Here is a 23,320-nt window from a genome sequence, read left to right as displayed (position 1 = left end):
ATCTCTAAATTATTTTTCTTACATCTCTGACCTTTTTAATAGATATTCTTAACGTTTGACGTTCTAGCATAACCTAAAAATAGTGAACACTTAACAAAATAACGCATAAGATATTTTTAATGAAATAAGGACATGTAGAATATTGATATAAAAATATGTTAAATACATTATTATACATTATTAGCACACTTGCGCTTCACTTTCCGTCAATTCATCTTTATATTCATTGATGATATTGTCTGCTAATGTCCTTTTTATTCTGCCTGCGATTTCACTGTCTATTCTCACATTATTTTTACATAGATAGCAGTTTTGGCACATTGACGTGATATGATTTATGATGTTGATGCAGCTGTATGCATGTCTTCTTTTTCCTTTTGTTTCCATTCGAATACTAACACCATAAGAAGTGCGATAAGATCTATCAACGGCTAACATGCTTCCAGAACCATTAGCTAGAAGTTGACCCTCTTCATCAACTATTATTTTTAAGTTTGCATTCTCTTTGACTACTAATTTCTCTGGTAATGTTACTCTCGCATATCCACCACGTGCATGATGGAAATTCTTGGGTACACCAAAGAAATTTAACTCCTCGCTGTCATGAAAACGTATGCATACATTGCCAATAAGATCTCCACTTGCACTCGTTTCAAAGTTCAGATATTTTTCCTTGTCAGCGTTCAACACGACAATGATTTTTTCATGTGCACATACTTTCGTCGAATAATTCATCTTCACTTTTTACAGATATGAATTGTGTGTTGATCCTTCAACTGCGTAAAAAATACTGATTTAATGCATGCAATAAACTCGCTAGTGTCAATAACCTGGCATAAAGTACCAGTGGAAAAGCCGCGTTGAGTCCATGAACAAGCAAAGAGTATGATTGGTAGAGCCGTACGTATATTTCATCTCATTTTAAGATACGTAAAAAGTTAAAAAATACCATGTTAAAAAATTCAAGAAAGTATTTATGAATTGGGGAGGGGACTCTTTTGAGGTTGGAAAATGGGTTTAGGAATGACATTATGAATGGAACTTGTTCAGAAAGGATATAACAAAGCCATTACAAAGAGTATGGAAAAAAATGGAGAGGGGACTCCTTTGGGGGGCCCGGGGAGGGTGTTTGGGGGGCCCTTGGGGGAGGGTGCCCTTCTGTGAACCTACCAGGTTTGCTTCACAGATATGTTTTCTTCACAAAAGTTCCCCCGGCCTGGGAATTTTTAGGCAAATCATAAAAAACAGTAAGATTCCTTTCCAATCGGCTTAGCCTCGTTGAGGTCCCGTTGTTCCACTTGTCCACTCTGTCACAACTGTCATCAGCGAAGACAAATTAAAATCATCAAAGTTACAGTTGAAAACTTATTTAAAAATACGACAAAAGGTGAAATTAAATCAAGTTTAAAGAGCTTCCGCGTTAGGACTCGAATCAAATTCAACTAATATCCTAGCCACATATTAATTACGCTTATAGATGAAATCAAAATTACCCACGACTACATTTCCAATAATGTGTACAATGTGTAATTTGTTGATTTGGGCTATTCCAGTGGCGGATCCAGGGGGGGGCGAGAGGGGCGCGTGCCCCCTAACACAGTCTAAAGTAGTGTAATTTCCTTAATGAACACAAATTTGCGTTAATTAAACTTGCTCCTAATGCAAGTTTATCGGATCGCCTATTTTGCCCCCCCCTCCCCCTAAAAAAATCCTGGATCCCCCTGGGATATTCTCAAATTTCAAGTGGAAGTCTTACAAGAGATCAATCAGAGAAAAATTTTAAGGTACAATTTTCTTAAGTTCGAATGACGGAAGCTTCCAACTAGGGTTGGAACCAGGTGGGCACAGTGTTATATCCTCATTCAGAAGGTCTAAAGTTGCACTAATTATAAGGGTTGGGGGAGGGAAAATACCGATAGATTAACCCAATTTTCATTATTGCCCTCAAACAGAAATTTTGTATCTGCCTCTGCATGTAACAGGATTCTATCTGTGTAATGCAAAAAAAAGAATAGAAATTGCAAAGATTTCATTAGAGATAATACTTGAGAACAAACTGCGTTGCCATGGTCTTTTTAGCACCCGTTCTAGCCATTTTATTTCTGCTTCTGCTACACAAGGGTTCCATTAAAGGGTACTGGTGCATTATACGGGCACCACGATAGACTGTATCAAGGAAACCAGTCACGAAACCCGTCCAACGGGCTATTTGCAGGAGACCGTTATAGATAAATGATTGCAAAGCCGTGGTTTCTCAATGAGTTAAAATATTTAAACGATTGGTTTTTGGGGGTTAGGGGGGAAAAAATTACCTCGGTTAGGTTATTTTTTTAATATATGCTAGGCTTTACCCCCCCCCCCCTAATGTGCAAATATATAGCCCAAATTTGTTTATAAACTATTATATATTCATCCTATTTTATTTTATTTCATAAGCATTAACTAAACTTGACTTCTTCGCGGTGTCATCATAATGCACCGGTACCCATTAAAGCAACAAGGAACAGGTATCATTCGTAAATTTTGATTTCCTTGTGAGCTGGTATGACTGCAGCACGGACTGCAGTGTAGCTTATGGCGGCAAGAGTCAGTTCAGTCTTAGCCAAACTTGCCTAAATCCATGACACTCAGGCTCTTTTAAATTTGTTTCTTAATTTTTTTTATTCATATTTTGAAGTAAGTTTTTGGTAGTAAATTTGTAATGTTTTTCTTTAATTATTTTAGCAGATGATTTTTGCTATATATATCAACAAAACATTTGCTTAGAATGAATATTAGTCATTTCCCTTATTAACTAAAAAAAAATTCCGAAAAATATGTTTTTCAAAGAAAAGTAAAGATCATTTTAAACTTAAGCTCAGCAGAAACGAATACCTGTTAAAATTCGAACTCAAAACGACCAGAAATTACTATTAAAGAATAAATGAAAGCCAACACGAACAGAAATTATATAAACAGTCATAGCAAAAAACATACAATAAGTTATGATATAAATGAATAAATAGACCTTAAAGCGAATAATGCTTAGATTTAATGTGGAAATCAAGCTTAAAACGAAAAAAAATATCTTGCTATTGAAGCATAAATGTAACTTAGAAACGAAAAGAAATTATATAAACAATAAACGTAAACAAACATATAATAGATATTAATGTAAATGAATGAATAAATCTTAAAAAGAGTAAAACTTCAATTGAATATGCAAATCAAGCTTGAAACGAACAAAAATAATTTCAAATAGACCCCAGTGCCGTGCCGATGAGGGAAGACCAGCGGCAGCGGGGCCAAAAAACAGCAGTGGCAGCGTGCGGCCAGCACGCCACCGGTAAGATGTCGGCGGCTTGCCGCCGACACGATCATTGTTAACCACAAACATTAACGTTTTCATCAGTCTTTCTCAAATCACAGTGTTGTAAAGTGTTATTCTATGGTAATTGGGGGTTGTAATCGTAGATGCCTTTATTCTCCCTTTATAGGGGACTCTGGCCCTAAGGTAATTTAACATTGGTAGCGGTCCTTAGGCTATGTCCGAACTAATGAGGCATACCGACTGGGTCTGTTCGAGGGCTAACGGTAGATCGTAGACAGTTTGTCTAAAACACAATACTTTTATTCAATTTACACTGAGTAATTACAGATATAGATATGCTACAGGGACCGGCTGCCCCAAATAGACCACAAGTCTCAAAAGCAACAATAATATATAATAAGATACAGACACTTACAATGATCCGACAAAGTTCCAAGGTATTTCTAAAAACAATGGACCAGAGGTCAGTCCGGCATAAAGTTAGTATAAGATTCCCCTTCCGATAAAATGTAGCTTTTATACATTTTTATCAACCACACCTTCCCACGTAATTGCTAGGAAGTGGTAATTTCTCAATTTCCCGTTAAACAGAACTTAGCAGGATATGTTCCTTATCTTAATAAAAAGTGGTATTTCAAACTTCATATTTACGTCTTATATATTTTTACTAAATTAATAATTAACTAAATTAGAAAGCTTTACCACAATACTCCCCATTTAAAGAAGAATTGTCCCAATTCTCAATATTTTACTTTTAAAACAACATAATTTCGTTTACAGCTATTTTGCTGCCATCTTTGGGTCATTATGTGCATATATCCTCAATAGGTTTCCTTAGGGTCATGTTTCTGGTCCAATATAGACAATGTTCTTTTCTGTCGAACGATTTCAATTTGAAATTCATCCTTGTTTCTCTTTTTCTCTGTCTCTAGGACTGACAATTATTCTTTTACCCTCTTCATATGCATCTTCTGTTTTAACTTGACCCCAAGCGGCTTAAAAATAATATTAGTGGTTTTGCTTAAATTAGATTTGTATTAGTTTATGAAATTTTTGAGTTTAAATTTAATTCCCATTAATAATTTAATTTATCTGTGTGATTTGGTTGATATACCGTTTTTTTTTTTTGTTTTAGAAAAGCCTTGGGTAAATTACATATAACATTATTGATTTTTAAATTTTCACATATATTTTTTTTTCTTTAATCACAAAGTATTTTCACATATTTAAATAAAATAATCCATTTGGCTATGTAGCGTATTTTCTAGGCCTAAATTAAGTTCTGTTTTTATCTCACTTTCTGACGAACTTGTAGTAAAGTCTGTATTACTGCTATAGTTTCCAAAATTTCAGTTGATTGAGTATGTGATGATAGTATCAGGATATATTTGAAGGGTCTTCAAAATTTGTTACTTCCCAAAAATGTGTCAATATATGATTGAAGGAAAAATGGATCCGAAAAGATGCTACGAAAAATTTGATTTCCAGAAAAAATGGCTAATGCTGTATCTAAAATAAATATCCACATTAGTATACATATTAAGCATATATTTATACATATATAGTAGAATGAAACACTCAATTTTCGTATATATTAATGCATTCGAAAGTTAATTAATTTAATTATTTTCTCCACTTTTTTTTAATCACTCCAAAAATAATTGAAACACGCTTAAATCGAAACATCATGTTCCTTGCTGGATTATTCTTTCAAACTTAATACTAAACAGATTATCTCACATATAAAATTTTTTAATACGTTGACTCGAGGTCAAACATTTACATAAACATTAAATCACTATTTAAAATTTAAAGTAAATTAAAACAAAACACGGTGTAGACTAGTATTTATAAAAGTAGATTTTTTCTCAATTACCTTTTTTTACAACTATATACGGCTATATACATTTTGTTTTAAAACTTTGGTTCTATTTCGAACCCACTTGTGTTATTAACTGAAATTATTTCATAAGCCTGTTTGTCTATTCAGACTTTTAAGCTTTTCAATTCTTTTTGAATTACTTGGTACTTTAGACAGTTTTGTAACGTTTTCGTCTGTGATCTCTATTTTTTCCAGCTTTAATGTCTTTTTGGTTTTAGGCTTTTATTTACAGCTTATATCTGATAAGCTTAAAATTTTAGCTATTCGTCTTTTTACCTGTTTTGGCACTACCAATTGACTTGTGGTAGCTCCTTCTGGTAGCTACCTTCTGGTAGCTCCTATAACGTTTCTAAGTTCTCTTGTCATCAGCTACAGCTAAAAAGACTGCACACAAAATAATTCTGCACACAATAATCAAATTCTTAAGGCTATTATGTGCCTTACTTTCAATTTATGTCATGCTAGTCATTTTTCTGAAAACAACTTCCACATACGAGAACGAAATTTCTTTTCTTGACTACTTTGAGCATTTTTTCAATATTTGTACTAATATCGGCCCGCGTTAACCCCTGTAACGGTGGCTCCGTAGTATTAATGCTACTTATTTGTGCTTATTTAGCACAATTTTCATACTAGTTCGTTCGGCAAGTTCAATAAGTGCGTATAACAGAGTTTAACTGACTTCATTCAGTTTATTTTCCTTTTAATTTCGTCTGGCTGTATTTTCAACTTGAACCCTTCTCTTTTTTTTCCGATATTTCAATGGAGCCTAAGGGTTTTTTCAAGTCTTTTCCCTCTTTTCCAGTAAAATATGTCTTTTTTTAAAACCTATATTTATATATTCCATGGACTTTTTCAATAACCTTAAAAAGTTTTTACGCTGATTGCCCTTTATGATCAAATTCAATATCGCCCTATTTCTAAGAGGTGGGGGGGGTGTATAATGTGTCCATCCTGTATTTTTTTGAAATTAATCAAATTTTTTTCTTCTAAAGTTTTTGTTTTAGAAAAGTATCGTAGTTTTTCAGCTAATTTTTTTTTTGAACACTTTTAATTAAGTTGCTCCTTGACTTTGATAGTTCTCCTTTTTCCCTTAAAATGAAATTCTGTATAATATATTGGATTCCAATTTTATCCTATCGCAAATTACTGTTTTATTTGACAAAGAAATATAGTCGAAAATTTCCTTGTAAGGCTATATAACTTAGAATTCGGTGCTCCGTTTCTGCGGTTTACTGATAAGCTTGAGTCTGGGAGAATTACAAGAATGAATTTGTCCATTACTGCGAGTTTTTTTGTTGTGAAAGGTTATATTTTATTTTCAAATAAAAAGTGGATACATTTAGTTTCTGTTAGGGTTCGACGGCTTGGGATTTGGGTGTTTGGGTTGGCACAGGTGAAAACCAATTGTTTAAACTAGGATTCTCCTGTGCCAGTTCGTTTTCTCAGATCCAAAACATCGCTAGAGTTAAAATTATTATCTTGAACTACTGTGGTTTGTTCGTGACGATGAGGTTTAATTTTTGGCTTATTTTTACTCGATTTTGTCCTTGTTTTTTACCTCCTGGTAAGTTTTTAGGTTATAATTTATTTTTATATCGCTTTTCACTCGTTTTGCTTTCTAAGCTTATTCTAAGTGTTGCTTAAACCTTTATAGCGCTTCTTTAAAGAAAAATTTTTCTTTTTACCATTTGTAACTAATAAAAAAAAATATTCTATTAGACTATAACTAATTATAATAAGATTACAGCCAGCTTGTACATGTAGTGGCCACCTAATGTAAGCTCTAGCTGTCTTTCCCATTATAATTATTTTAAAATTCTTCAAAAATCATTTTTCAAATTCGACTGAAAATGTCACCTCAGAGAGTCAAAGGTCAGTAGATGCATTGCATGTACTATATTTGAAGGAAATTTGATGTTATCTATGTACCGATTAAAAAAGAAAATATAGATATTTCTCTAGTGGCTTTTATACTCGTTTGATTTTTATTTAATATTTATTTATTTATATTAAATTTATTTTTTATTATTACTGTTTTATTCAAATATCAATATGCTGGGGCTGTACTTGTTCTGCCTTTCACCGTTTTCTGGTCCGAGCTCTGTACTCTCAATTTTTTTTTTTTTTCCGCTTAATATTGTTAAGCTTTATTGTTGCTCCTCTAATCCGGTCTACAATGCTCTGATTCCGAATGCTGTTTTGTTGCCTTTTCAAATCTCTTCAATGGTTGTTTCTCTTGATATTTGGACTTCTTCATAGGTGTCTTAGTAACTTATGTAACCGACAAAGCAACTTTTTGCTGCCCCTTTGGTTTCTTTACTGTTCTCCATAATTTTTCTATCAAAGAAGGTTTTCTTGACGATGGCCCAAGTTTAGCTATATCGGTTTCTGTCGAAGAATTTTTTGTGTCACATTCTGTTACCTTGCGTCTGGAAGATGGCATTTGTTCCAAAAGGCATTTTTGCGCTACGACAGTAGGTGAACCTAGCTTATGAAAATCAGATTCTTTGGCTTCTTCCAATTTTTCTTCCTCTTTGGATTTAACATCTGGTTTATTATATCTTAAACCAGTAAGTTTTTCTTGAGGTTGTTATCTGTTGCTTTCATTGCTAGTATCCGATGAATATTGAATTTTTCCCTTTTTCTCTTGTTTGTTGTGGAAAGTTTGCAGCCAAGACTGTGCTAAGTATTCCTTCCACTTCTCCCAACTGTTGTGGTCATTAAAAAGATCATAAAATGCATATGGTCTTCTGATATATACTGGTGAGATCGTGTCTCCTATTTCTTCTTCTGAAAGTATAGGCTCTGTTTTCCACGGTTTTGAAAAATATCCCATTTTCATTCTATTGTGGTGCACTATTTCTTCCTTTTCCTTATGTTGATGCTTTAGAACATATGTTAAGTTATTTGGTAGAATTGTTCAAATCCTCTAGGGACCCTCCCATTTCGGTTTTAACTTTTTTGTTCCTTCCAGATTCATTTTGTAAACATAAACCAACTCTCCTGAACAGTAACTCGTTTTATTTTTGCATGTTCTGTCATATTTGTCTTTTTGTTCTGTTTTCGCATCTTCCAGATTGTCTTTAACTTGTTCCATAGCTTTTTTCATTCGCATCACCATCTCTTGCTTATATTGGTCTAGGTTGTAATATATTCTGTCATTTTGTATTTCATCTAAACAAATTCTGGGATCTCTTATATGTTGCAAAAAAAATAGCGTTTCTTTTAAGGTACGTGAAAAAGCCGTTTTTATTGCAAAGATTACAAACGGTAAATGTTCATCCCAATTTTCATTTTCCTCTCTTGCATGTATTCCCAGCATGTAAGCTAATTCCCTATGCTTACGTTCAACCTTCCCATTAGCTGCTGCCAGGTAAGACGAGGTAAACCATCGTCTAACCCCCAGATATTCTGTAATGTCGTCTAATAATTTGGCTCTAAAACATGGCCCATTGTCGCTAAGTAAAACTCTAGGGAAAATCCCGTGTTCCAGAAATAGGCGATCGACCAAAATTTTCTCAATGGTTTTTGTCTTTTCATCCTTAATTGGAAAAGCGTATAAATATGAATTAAAATCGTCTACTATGGTTAGTACACACCTGTTTCCATTCCTTGAAACTGGTAAACTTCCCCCTGATCCCTAAATGTCTATAGACATTATTTCTCCTACCCCTGAAGGGATAGGGTATCGACCTAATTCAGCCATAGGGGTCTTTGGTGGCGATTTTTGTTTGGCGCACTATTGGCAGCTGTGTCTAAAAGCTTTTACTTTGGAGTACATTTTTGGAAAATAAAAATTTCCCTTCAGCCTCCCCATAGTTTTTGCTTCTCCCATGTGACAGCCAATCGTTGCATGTGCCATCTGTAAAACTTCTCCTTCCAAAGATTTTGGAGTTACTGGAATAATTTTTAATTCAGTTTTTCTATATTCTTGCGATTGTCTATAGCATCTTACTAGAAGATTTTTACTTTCGTCCAGATCAAAATTATCTAAGTCCTTTAAAAAATATTTAAAGTGCTCTGGCAGTTCCGTTCCTTTTGATAAAAAGGATTTCATGGCTAAACAAAAATCATCTTTATTTTGATGCTTCGAAATATTTTCATTAGACAGTATTTCTATCCCTTCCAGTTCGTTCTGGATGGTTGCTATCACATTTTCTTCCTTGTCTGGATTTTGTGATAAATAGTCTGGTAAAATATTTGTACGGCCTTTTATATATATTGGAGTATATCAATATGCTTGCAGACGTAGTATCCACCGTGTCAGCCGGGCTGAAGTATTTTGCATTGTATCTAGCCAAACTAATGATTTTTGGTCTACCCGTAAAATCAATTTTTTTCCAAGTAAAAATTGTCGAAAATATTCTGTAAATACAACAACTGATAAGCACTCCCTTTCAACGGTTGAGTATTTTTTTTTCTGCTTCCATCACTAACCTACTAGGATATTGAGCTATCACTTCTACTGATTCAGAACGAATGCTTAATAAGCGGGCCCCGTTAACGCAACCCAAAGCATCTGTTTGCAAACAGAAGTCTTGTGACAAATCTGGCATTTTTAGTATTGGTGCTAGTAATAATTGCCTTTTTATTTCATTTAGCACTTGTTTTGCGTCCTCTGGACATTCGAATTTACCTGATTTTTTCAGAACGTTCGTCAAGAGTTTTGCTATTTTTGCATAATTTTTAATATATCGTCTAAAATAGCTAAATAGCCCGCAAACGGATATGCAACTTTTTTGATCTTTAGGAGGCTTTAAGCTTTCTATTACTGTAAATGTTTCTGGATTTGGTGAAACAGTACCCTGTTTTATCAGGTGTCCCAGAAAAACTAATTTTGGTACCACTATTTTCAACTTTTCTGGTTTTAATTTTAAGCCTGCTTTTTCAAACTTTTCCAGTATTTTTCTAAGTCCGACCAAGTGGTCTTCCAAGTGATCATTAAACAGAATTAAATCATCTAAATAAGCCAAGGTATCTTTTTTCCTACCTGGTTCGCTATCTTTTAACACCAAATTCATTAGCCTACTGAAACAATTTGGACTAAATGATAAGCCGAATGGCATCCGTTCAAATGTGAATGTTCTCCCATCGTCTAAGATTACTGTAGCCTTATGCTTAGTTTCTGCATATAAAGTGATTTCCCCATACCCTTTTTTTAAAACAAAGCTAGTACAATATTTCGAGACCTCCAGGGCATATGAATTGGAATAAGTTCTCTGCTGCTTCATTAAGTCATTATTTGTGATGGTGTTTAATGCCCTGAATTATATACTTAGTCTCTATAAGCCATCTTTTTCCTGATTTTGCTAATGGAAAGCACCAATCACTAATGCTTTCTTTAATTATACCCTGATCTTCCATTTCTTTTATTTGGTTATCTAGCCATGGTTTAAATGATAAGGTGTTTTATATGGTGAATTTTTGATTGGAGGGCCCTCTGTTGATATCTTGTGCGTGATTAAGTGAGTTAATCCGTAATCTGCTTTGTGTCTTGCAAAAGTCCATTTAAAATCTCAAAGAATATTTTCCACCCTAGTTTTTACGTTTTCCGGTAAATGTTTTAAATCAAATTGTTGCAAAAAATCCGTTTTTGTCATTCCATACTCTTCTTGTGGTTGCGGTTTTAATGAGGATAAATGTTCGTGGCTAGAAGTGAAGTTTACGCTTAATTCTGGACTGCTTAGAGATTTTATTTTTGATTCTGAAATCTTTCCTACTCATCCAAGTTCGACCTTTTTCAGTTTTATTTGGTAATCAATTAGATTTGATATCTGCGTATTCTCTCGACCGTTTTCATTTTTTTTTACTTTATTCTCCGCAAATAACATAGGGTCTTCTCTGACTTTGTTCCCCCCTGGCACAGTATCTATTGGTCCATACCTTTTTTCTGTTTCACTAAGTTTATCTAGGTCATGCGTTGTATTTCCCCCTTTTCTTTTAACGTGCACGGTTTGTGTTGTTGAAAACTTTGTATGTTCCATGTTTGTAATTATTTGTTACGAAAATTTGCCTATTACTTTCATTTGCCTGGTTTATTGTGATTGTATTGGATATGGGTTCCCATACAATCCCATATTTTCTGATGGCATCTACTCCTAGAATACAAGGAAATGGTAGCTGCTTGCATATTATTACTGTTACTGTTATTTCCTTATCCCCTGCACTAAATTTTAGTGGACATTCTCCCAAAATTGTCAGCTTCTGCCCTGTCACTGATGTTAGGGTATTTTGGTATCTGCGTACTCGATTTTTGATACTAGGAGGAAACCTTTTAAAGCCTTCTTCTCGAATTAATGATTAGATGCGCCTGTATCTAGTAAACATGGTAAATTTTGAAAACACTCAATTTTAAAACAACGCAGAATTGGTTGATTATTATTATTTGCATTTGTATCACAACATTCTAAACTATATACGGGTCTTTGTAAGGAAACAGCTCTGTTGACCCTTACAGGCTGGTTTCTCCGTTTAAATGCCCACTGTTTGGCCAAAAATTTCTGGGATTATCCCAGTTTTCTTCAGCGCTGCTACTTTGACCCTGGGTATTGTTAAACGTTTGCCTCCTAGGCCTGAATTCAGGAATATTATTAGGTGTTTGCCAAGTATTATTTGTTCCCTGCCTTTCTAAATTTCTGTCCCCCTGCGTTCTGAACTGGTGTTTTGTTTTGTATGTTGGGCCTTCTTTGCGTATTCTTTGCTTGAGCTCTACTATATTTTGATTTGGTTTCCTACAAATATAGCAATTCAATATTTTACTAAATTGCTTGATAATACTCCCATTCTTATGGGGTCTATACCTATTTTTATTTATTTTTGACCTGCCCATGGTTGCTCTCTAATTTTTCTCGGGAGGAGGAGGTGGGTGTCCATAATACTTGGTATTCCATGTCATTAAGGATCTAATTCCATGGGATTGGTCGTCAAATGGGGAGGGGTCAGTCCATGGTGGGAAGGATCCCACCACTGCCACCAGTTGTTGTAAAGTGTTATTCTATGGTAATTGGGGGTTGTAATCGTAGATGCCTTTATTCTCCCTTTATAGGGGAGATAAACTCTGGCCCTAAGGTAATTAAACTTGGATAGCGGGCCTTAGGATATGCCCGAACTAATGAAGCAAACAGACTATGTCTATTTGAGGGCTAACGGTAGATCGTAGAGATATTGTCTAAAATACGGTTATTTTATTTAATTTACGCAGATTAATTACCGATATAGATAGGCTACTGGGAATGGCAACCCAAAGTACACCACTAGTCTCAAAAGCTACAATAATATATAATAAGATACAGACACTTACAATGATCCGAAAAAGTTCCAAGATATTTCTAAAAACAACGGACCAGAGGTCCGTCCGGCATAAAGTCGATATAAGATTCCCCCTTCCGATAAAATGTATCTATATTTACATTTTTATCAACCACACCTTCCCACGTAATCGCTAGGAAGTGATAATTTCTCATTTTCCCGTTAAACAGACCTTAGCAGGATATGTTTCTTATCTTAATCAAAAGTGGTATTTCAAACTTCATATTTACGTCTTATGTATTTTTACTAAATTAATAATTAACTAAATTAGAAAGCTTTACCACAACAGCTTAAATTTACAAATTTACTTTCTCTACTCATTACAGTACACTTTCATAGGATACTCCACCTAGTAGCTACTGGTAGCAACCAAACTGTCATATTCTTGTAAAAGTTTCTCACCTCCCTTCCCACTCCCTTTTGTATTTTTTTAAAGCAGCCATATAATATTCTATAAGATCCGTCTCTGCTTTAAATAAAAAAAAAATGATTAACTTTTTGACATCCCTGCTTTCAATAAAAAATTCGAGATAATATTATTTAAATATATTACTTCCCTAACCCTCCCCCCCCCCCTCTTGATATGACCCTGATAGAAAACCGTCTCTACTTTATATTAAAAAAAAAACGTTTTGCCATCCATGCCTTCAATAAAAAAAATTAAAGGTACTATAACTTAAATATAATAACTCCCTATGCCCCGCCTCTGGATACCATATTGATAGGATGCCGTCTCTGCTTTAAGTTAAAAAAATAATTAACTTACTGGCATCCCTGCTTAAAAAAAACAAATCGAGGTATTACCATTTAAATATGATAGCTCCCTACCCCCCCCCCACCTCTGGATACTACCATGATATGATACCGTCTCTGCTTGAAACTAAAAAAATAAAATTAACTTTTTGGCATCCCTGCATTCAATAAAAAAAATTCGAGAGATTATCATTTAAATGTAATACCTCCCTACCCCTCCCCCCTCTGGATACCACCTTGATAGGATACCGTCTCAGCTTTATATTAAAAAAAATAATTTCATTAATACTTAACTAGGTCACTATATGGTTCTAACAAACACGCAAAATAACGTTAAACAGCTTAGTCTTCCTTGAAAAAAAAAATTGAGGGTATGAGTAAAGGGGTACAATGACAACAACAAAAATGTTGAAATTATTCAAATATACCTCAAATTATTGGAAAACTGAGTCATAGATTTGCCGTGGCATGCAATAAGATCCAAAGAATCTAATTAAAAGGGAGCACACACAAAAGCCAAATTAGGCCAGTAGCCTATAAGAAATTGCAAAATACCCAAGACAATGAACAAGTCCCATTGGGGTGTCCTGGGTCTATCAAAATATTTCAATGGTTTCCCAGGGAATTTCGTATCATTTTCTTCCGTCTCCAATTTAAATGAAAAAAAATAATTATTTTTTTGGCATCCCTGCTTCCAATTTAGAAAATGAGGTGCTATTATTGAAAAATGATAGCCCCCTATCCCCCCCCCCGCCTCAAGGGCAATAATTTACAATTTTTTATGAATCATGTTTTTGGGGTAACTTCCGTTTCAATCTTTAATTCCCCACCTTGTACATAGCTTATTCTATAGCTAAATTTTTTCTCAATAGAAGGGTTTTTTTTTGGAAGGGGGGGGGGGGTAAAAAATTTTCATAAAGAAGATTTTATTGCTTTTAATATTTCAGGTGTTCAACAATTGTGTATCAAACATTAAGAAAATCTTATCTAAAAACAGCAAAAGAAAACAAAATTCTGTAAACTTACGATTCAGCTGTAGAAACAATATGTCGACTATCAATTTCAAAATATAACTGAATCTGTATAGTAGTAAATGCGTTCTATTCAACTTGACGATTAAATTCTCGACTACAAATGATGTAAGAAATGGCAATTGGGAAACTGCATTCAAAATGATTTAATCTCATTTCATAAAGACGATACTTTTTTTGTCAACATAGGAAGAACTGTGTATATTGTAATTGCATCTGTCTGGTTTTTATGCAAAGTAATAAAAGAGACGAAAATTAACGAACAAGAGAGTAGTGAAGAATTATGGTAGGCAAAGTAATATTTGGCAGGGAAAGTGACTGGTGATAAATCGCTAGGGGGTGGCACCGAGATTATGTGATTTTCGGGGATTCGGGGAACCAAATTTTTTTCGGGGTGACGTGTAGATTTTCGGGGAAATACCTGAGAATTCGGGGATAGTGCGAGCCCTGCTTAATTTCTAATCAGGAAAAACGAAATACTAAACCACCCGAGAAAGAAACACTCTAGTTTTGCGGTTGACGCAATAAAGAATTACCGCAAAATTAATTCAAAGTCAGCCAAACGCCACCGCCTCTGCCGGCAGCGGTGGTCCTTGGGCGTGCCGATGGCGTAGCGAAACTTCGGCAGCGGTCAACCAGGCCTCTCGTTAGCAGCGTTTGGTCGATCCACTGGCGCGGCGCCGGGGACTAAATACAAACAAGAGTCTGGGTATCGCCTCCTTCTCTCACTGTAAAAGTATAAAACCTACTGTGTCATTGGCGCTTTACTGAAAACCAATTTTATTACAAATATTTTCTTATGTACTTAATATTAAAAATAAACATTAAAATTATAATAAATTTTGAACTGACGAACTTTCAGCAATTAATATCATTATAAATCAAATATTCAGTTTAATCTATTAGTTCTTTCTAAAGTTGTTCAAGACGAATATGGTTTCACTACAAACAACAGTTTGGATACTGCCCCCTTCCTTAACTGTAAATAAAAATCAAAAGCCTACTACGTCATTGACGCTTAACTGAAAACGAATTATATATTACAAATGTTTTCTTTTCCAGTTCTTACAGCATTGAAAATAAAAATAAAATACAGTGAAATAAATTCTTGAACTGATAGATCTTTCAACAATTAATATCATTTATACATCAAATATTCAATTTGATGTTGTTTATACTTTCCAAGACTGTTCAAGATGCATATAGTTTTCAGTAAAGCGCAAATGACGCAGTAGGTTTTAGACTTTTTCATTGAGAGTAGGAGGCGATACCCAAGCTCCTGTTTCTTGTGATTTTTGTTCGTTTCAAGCTTGATTTGCATATTCAATTTAAGTTTCACTTGTTTTAAGATTTAATCATTCATCTACATTAATATCTATTGTATGTTTGTTTGCATTGATTGTTAATTTAATTGCTGTTCGTTTTAAGTTTCATCTATACTTTAATAGCAAGATATTTTTTTTTCGTGTTAAGATTGATTTTCATATTCAATCTAAGCACTATTTGCTTTAAGATCTACTTATTTGTTTATATTATTACTTGTTGTATATTTTTTTTATGATTTTTTTTTAGGTAATTTCTGTTCGTTTTGGGTTTCATTTATTCTTTAATAGTAATTTCTGGTCTTTTTGAGTTTGAATTTTAACAGGTATTTGTATCTGCTGAGCTTAAGTTTAAAATGGACTTTATTTTTGGAAAGTTTTTTTAATTAATTTTTTTGGTTTTTGATTGCAAAAAGTTTCAAGGTTTTAAAAATTCCTTATTTCAAAATCAATTCCTAAAAAATCAAATGTTCATCGAAGTATCAAAACTGGTATCAAAGTAACAATATCAAAGTGAAAAAATGGGTTTGTATCAACCTCGGAATTTTTTTATTATCTGATGTTTGAACCATTTTTAACAAAATGGCTATCTCAAAATTTTTATGGGATGGGTTTGGGGAAAAAAGGTGTGGGGGGAGGGCAAATTGCCCCTCGGTCTCTTTTGACTCTTTAAAAGTGAACTAGAACTTTCTATTTTCAATCAAATGAGCCCTCTCTGAAGTTTATACGAGCATCTCTTCTATAAGAAACATATATACCCCCAGAGTAAAACTTACAACGCCTGTCCCTGGGCCCTGAGGGGGCTAAGTCGACCCCGGAGTTTTAATATCTGATGTTTGAACTATTTTTAACAAAATGGTCACCTCAAATTACCATAGGATGGGTATTTCCATCCGATAAACCCAAAGGCCTGGAAGGTGGGAGGGGTTAGTTGCCCTCTGATCTGGTTTACTCTGAGAAACTGAATTAGAACTATAATTTCCATGCAAATGAGCACTCTCTGAAGTTTATACGAGCATCCTTTTCATAAGAACCATATACGGTCCCAGGACATAACTTACAATGCCTGCCCCTCGGGCCCTCGGGGGTTGTGTCGACATCGAAGTTTTTGTTATCTGATCTTTGAACTATTATAAAAAAAAGGCTATCGCAAAATTTGTAACAGATGGGTTTGAGGAAAAAGGGTGTGTGGGAGGTGGCTATTTGCCCTCAAATATCTTTGGACTCTTAAAAAATGAAATAGAACTTTCAATTTCCAATCAATTGAGCCCTCTCTGAAGTTTATACGAGCATTCCTTTCGTAAGAACTATATACGCCCCCAGGACAACACTTACAACGCCTAACCCCCGGACCTGGGGAGTTGTGTTGACAATGGAGTTTTTCTTATCTAATTTTCGAACAATTTTCAAAAAACTGGCTGTATCAAAATTTTACCAGATGGGTTTGGAGAAAAAAGGGTGTGGGGGGGGGAGGGTAGTTGCCCTTAAATCTCTTGACCCTAAAAAAGCGAACTAGAAATTTCAATTTCCAATGAAATGAGCCTTCTATGAAATTTATACGAGAATCCCTTTCATAAGAGCCATACATACCCTTAGGGTATAACTTAGAACGCCATCCCCCGGGCCCTGGGGGTTGTAATGACATCAAAGTTCTCCTTGTCTAACCTTTGAACTATTTTTAACAAAATGTCTATCTCAAAGTTTGTATCAGATGGGGTTGGAAAAAGAAGGCATGGGAAAGGGGGGCTAGTTGCCCTCGGATCTCTTTTGACTATTAAAAAGTGAGCAGGAATTTTCAATTTCCAATCAAATGAGCCCTCTCTGAAGTTTATACGACCATCCCTTTCATGAGGACCATATATGCCCCAGGGCATAGCTTACAACATCTACCCCCGGGCCCTGGGGGCTATGTCGACACCTGAGTTTTTGTTATCTGACTTTTGAACAATTTTTAACTTAATCCCAAAAGTCTTACGAGCATCCCTTCCATAAGAACCATATATTCCCTTTAGACATAACTTGCAACGCCTGCCCTTGGGCCAGGGGACTGTGTCCGTCCCAGAGTTTTCGTTATATGGTCTTTGAACTATTTTTGATGGCAATTTTTATTTTAATGGCTATCTCAAAGTTCTTATCGGATGGGTTTGAGGAAAAAAGGGCGTGGAGGGGCGGGGGCTAGTTGCCCTCTGATGTCTTTCGACTCTTAAAAAGTGAACTATAACTTTCAATTTCCTATCAAATGAGCCAACTTTGAAGTCTATACGAGCATCCTTTTCATAAGAACCATATACGGTCCCAAGACATAACTTACAATGCCTGCCCCTCGGGCCCTTGGAGGTTGTGTCGACATCGAAGTTTTTGTTATCTGATCTTTGAACTATTATAAAAAAAAGGCTATCGCAAAATTTGTAAAAGATGGGTTTGAGGAAAAAGGGTGTGTGGGAGGTGGCTAGTTGCCCTCAAATATCTTTGGACTCTTAAAAAGTGAACTAGAACTTTCAATTTCCAATCAATTGAGCCCTCTCTGAAGTTTATACGAGCATTCCTTTCGTAAGAACTATATACGCCCCCAGGACAACACTTACAACGCCTAACCCCCGGACCTGGGTAGTTGTGTTGACAATGGAGTTTTTCTTATCTAATTGTCGAACAATTTTCAAAAAACTGGCTGAAACAAAATTTGTCGCAGCTGGGTTTGGAGAAAAAAGGGCGTGGGGGGGGGGTAGTTGCCCTTAAATCTCTTGACCCTAAAAAAGCGAACTAGAAATTTCAATTTCCAATGAAATGAGCCTTCTATGAAATTTATACGAGAATCCCTTTCATAAGAGCCATACATACTCTTAGGGCATAACTTAGAACGCCATCCCCCGGGCCCTGGGGGTTGTAATGACATCAGAGTTCTCCTTGTCTAACCTTTGAACTATTTTTAACAAAATGTCTATCTCAAAGTTTGTATCAGATGGGGTTGGAAAAAGAAGGCATGGGAAAGGGGGGCTAGTTGCCCTCGGATCTCTTTTGACTATTAAAAAGTGAGCAGGAATTTTCAATTTCCAATTAAATGAGCCCTCTGTGAAGTCTATACGAGCATCCCTTTAATAAGGACCATATATGCCCCAGGGCATAACTTACAATACCTGCCCCCAGGCCCTGGGGGTTGTGTAGACACCTGAGTTTTTGTTATCTGACTTTTGAACAATTTTTAACATAATCCCTAAAGTCTTACAAGCATCCCTTCCATAAGAACCATATATTCCCTTAGGACATAACTTGCAACGCCTGCCCTTGGGCCAGGGGACTGTGTCCATCCCAGAGTTTTCGTTATATGGTCTTTGAACTATTTTTGATGGCAATTTTTATTTTAATGGCTATCTCAAAGTTCTTCTCGGTTGGGTTTGAGGAAAAATGGGCGTGGAGGGGCGGGGGGGCTAGGTGCCCTCTAATATCTTTTGACTCTGAAAAAGTTAACTAGAACTTGCAATTTCCAATCAAATGAGCCAACTTTGAAGTCTATACGAGCATCCTTTTCATAAGAACCATATACGGTCCCAAGACATAACTTACAATGCCTGCCCCTCGGGCCCTTGGGGGTTGTGTCGACATCGAAGTTTTTGTTATCTGATCTTTGAACTATTACAAAAAAAAGTCTATCGCAAAATTTGTAACAGATGGGTTTGAGGAAAAAGGGTGTGTGGGAGGTGGCTAGTTGCCCTCAAATATCTTTGGACTCTTAAAAAGTGAACTAGAACTTTCAGTTTCCAATCAATTGAGCCCTCTCTGAAGTTTATACGAGTATTCCTTTTGTAAGAACTATAGACGCCCCCAGGACAACACTTACAACGCCTAACCCCCGGACCTGGGGAGTTGTGTTGACACTAGAGTGTTTGTTATCTAATTTTCGAACAATTTTCAAAAAACTGGCTGTATCAAAATTTGTAGCAGATGGGTTTGGGGAAAAAAGGGCGTGGGGGGGGGTAGTTGCCCTTAAATCTCTTGACCCTAAAAAAGCGAACTAGAAATTTCAATTTCCAATGAAATGAGCCTTCTATGAAGTTTATACGAGAATCCCTTTCATAAGAGCCATACATACCCTTAGGGCATAACTTAGAACGCCTTCCCCCGGACCCTGGGGGTTGTAATGACATCAGAGTTCTCCTTGTCTAACCTTTGAACTATTTTTAACAAAATGTCTATCTCAAAGTTTGTATCAGATGGGGTTGGAAAAAGAAGGCATGGGAAAGGGGGGCTAGTTGCCCTCGGATCTCTTTTGACTATTAAAAAGTGAGCAAGAATTTTCAATTTCCAATCAAATGAGCCCTCTCTGAAGTTTATACGACCATCCCTTTCATGTGGACCATATATGCCCCAGGGCATAACTTACAACATCTACCCCCGGGCTCTAGGGGCTGTGTGTTGACACCTGAGTTTTTGTTATCTGACTTTTGAACAATTTTTAACTTAATCCCAAAATTCTTACGAGCATCCCTTCCATAAGAACCATATATTCCCTTAGGACATAACTTGCAACGCCTGCCCTTGGGCCAGGGGACTGTGTCCACCCCAGAGTTTTCGTTATATGGTCTTTGAACTATTTTTAATGGCAATTTTTATTTTAATGGCTATCTCAAAGTTCTTATCGGATGGGTTTGAGGAAAAAAGGGCGTGGAGAGGGGGGGGGGGGGATAGGTGCCCTCCAACCTCTTTTGACTCTTAAAAAGTGAACTAGAACTTTTAATTTCCTATCAAATGAGCCAACTTTGAAGTCTATACGAGCATCCCTTCCATAAGAACCATATATGCGCCCATATAGCTTATAGGGTCTGCCCCCGGGCCCTGGGGGGTCGTCTCGACACCGAAATTTTTGTTATATGATCTTTGAACTATTTTTAACAAAATAGCTATCTCAAAAATTTTATTCGATTCATTTGGGTAAAAAGGGCGCGGGGGGGGGGGGGCTGGTTACCCACCGATATATTTTGACGCTTGAAAAGTGAGATAGAACTTTCAATTTCCAATAATCTGAGCCCTCTCTGGAGTCTATATGAGCATCCCTTCCATAAGAACCATATTTGCCCCCAGGGCATAACTTATAACCCTTACCCTGAAGACTGTGGGGGGAGTGTCCTGCTCAAAGATATAATTTCCAGAACTTTCAACTAGGTTAAACAAAATGGCTATCTCAAAATTTTGATTGGATGTGTTTGAGGAAATGGTGGGCGTGGAAGGGGTGTTAGGTGCCTTCCAATCTCTTTCGACTATTATTAAGGGCACTAACCATTTAAATTTCCAATCGAATCAGCCCTTTTTGAAGTTGCTATGACAACACTTTCTATAAAACCTTATATGCCATCAGGACATAACTTACAACCCTTGCCCTGAGGGCTTTCGGGGACGGGGCGGGGGTTATCATCCTCAAAGATATAATTTACAGAAATTTCCCTTTGAAGTGTATACGACGACCCCTTCCATATGAAGTGCCTCTGGGAAAATAAATAAATAATAGAAAATTGGAGCCGTATGGCCTTTACTCTCTTTTGACTATTAAAAAGCGAACTCGAACTTTTAATTTCCAATCAAATGAGCCCTCACTGACGTTTATACGAGGATCTCTTTCATAAGAACCATATATGCAATAGGGCACAACCTACAACGCCTGCGCCCGGCCCCTGGGGGGTTGTGTCGACTACTGAGTTTTTGTTATCTGACTTTTGAACAATTTTAAACTTAATGGCTCTCTCAAAATTTTTATCGAATACATTCGGTAAAAAAGGGGCGCGGGGGGGAGGGGGATAGTTGCCCTCCAATCTCTCTTGACTCCCTAAAACTGAACTAGAGCTTTCAATTTCCACTCAAATAAGCCCTCTCTGAAGTTTTTACGAGCATCCCTTCCATTTGAACTGTATATTCCCCCGGGACATAACTTACAACGCCTGCCCTCGGGCCCTGGGGGCCTCCGATATCTTTTGACTCTCAAAAACTAAACTAAAACTTTCAATTTCCAATCAAATGAGCCCTCTCTGAAGTTTTTACCAGCATCCTTTCCATAAGAACTATATATTTCCCCAGGGAATTACTTACAACGCCTGGCATCAGGCCCTGGGGGGGCTGTGTCGACCCCGGAGTTTTCATTATATGGTCTTTGAACTATTTTTTAAAAAATTGACTATCTCAAATTTCTTATCAGATGGGTTTGAGAAAAAAGGGGCGTGGAGGGGGGGGGGGCTCCTTTCCATAAGAACTATATATTCTCCTAGGGCATAACTTTCAACGCCTGCCCTCGGGCCCTGGGGGGGGCTGAGTTGACCCCGGCGTTTTCGTTATATGGTCTTTGAACTATTTTTCAAAAAATGACTATTTCAAAGTTCATATCAGATAGGTTTGAGAAAAAAAGGGTGTGGAGGGGGGGGGGGGGGCTAGGTGCCATCCAAACTCTTTTGACTCTTAAAAAGTTAACTAGAACTTTGAATTTCCAATCAAATGAACCCTCTTTGAAGTTTATACGAGCATCCCTTCTATAAGAACCTTATATGCCCCCAGGGCATAACTTACAACGCCTGCCCCCGGGTTCTGGGGAGTTGTGTCGACATCGGAGTTTTTGTCATATGATCTTTGAACTAGTTTTAACAAAATAGCTGTCTCAAAATTTTCATCAGATGCATTTGGGAAAAACGGCGTCGGGGTGGGGGGGGGGGCTGGTTACCCTCCGATATCTTTTGAAACTTAAAAAGTGAACTAGAACTTTTAATTTTGAATCAAATAAGCCCTCTCTCAAGTTTATACGATCATTCCTTCCATAAGAACCATATATGCCCCTAAGGCATAACTTATAACCCTTGCCCTGAAGATTGTAAGGGGATTATCCTGCCAAAAGATATAAATTCCAGAACTTTCAACTACGTTGAACAAAATGGCTATCTCAAAATTTTGATTGAATGTGTTTCGGGAAATGGTGGGCGTGGAAGGGGTGTTAGTTGCCTTCCAATCACTTTCGACTATTAAAAAGGACACTAGCAATTTAAATCTCTAATCGAATGAGCACTTTTTGAAGTTTCTACGACAACACTTTCTATAAGAACCTTTAACGCCCCCAGGGCATAACTTACAACCCTTACCCTGAGGGCTGTGGGGGGGGGGAGCTGTCACCCTCAAAGAACTAATTTCCAGAATTTGCCACTACGTTGAAAAAAGTGGTTAATTCAAAATTTTGATTCGATATGTTTGGGGAAAAGGTAGGCGTGAGAGGAGAGTTAGTTGCCCTGCAATCACTTTCGACTATTAAAAACAGCGCTAGCCCTTTGCATTTCCAATCGAATGAGCCCGTTTTGAAGTTTCTACGACAAAGCTTTTTATAAATAGCTTATATGCCCCAGGGCATAACTCACAACCCTTGCCCCGAGGGCTTTGGGGGGAATGTCCTCCTCACAAACATAATTTCTATCTGGAAATCAACTACTTAGAACAAAATGGCTATCTCAAAATTTTGATTGGATGTGTTTTGGGAGATTGTTGGCGTGGAAGGGGTGTTAGTTGCCTTCCGATCCCTTTTGACCCTGAAAAAGGGCCCTAGAACTCTCGATTTCCAATCGAATGAGCCCCCTTTGAAGTTTATATGACGACCCCTTCCATATAAAGTGCATCCGGGGAAAAAAAAAATAAATCAGAGGCAACGCTATAGCGTTGCCTATAGTAAAGCCCATACTGCTCCAATGTTTTA

The sequence above is a fragment of the Artemia sp. Qi Xiang Cuo genome, chromosome 11 (genome assembly GCF_049724085.1).
Source record: "Artemia sp. Qi Xiang Cuo chromosome 11, ASM4972408v1, whole genome shotgun sequence".
Lineage (NCBI taxonomy): Eukaryota > Metazoa > Arthropoda > Branchiopoda > Anostraca > Artemiidae > Artemia > Artemia sp. Qi Xiang Cuo.
This window is presented reverse-complemented; position numbering follows the sequence as displayed.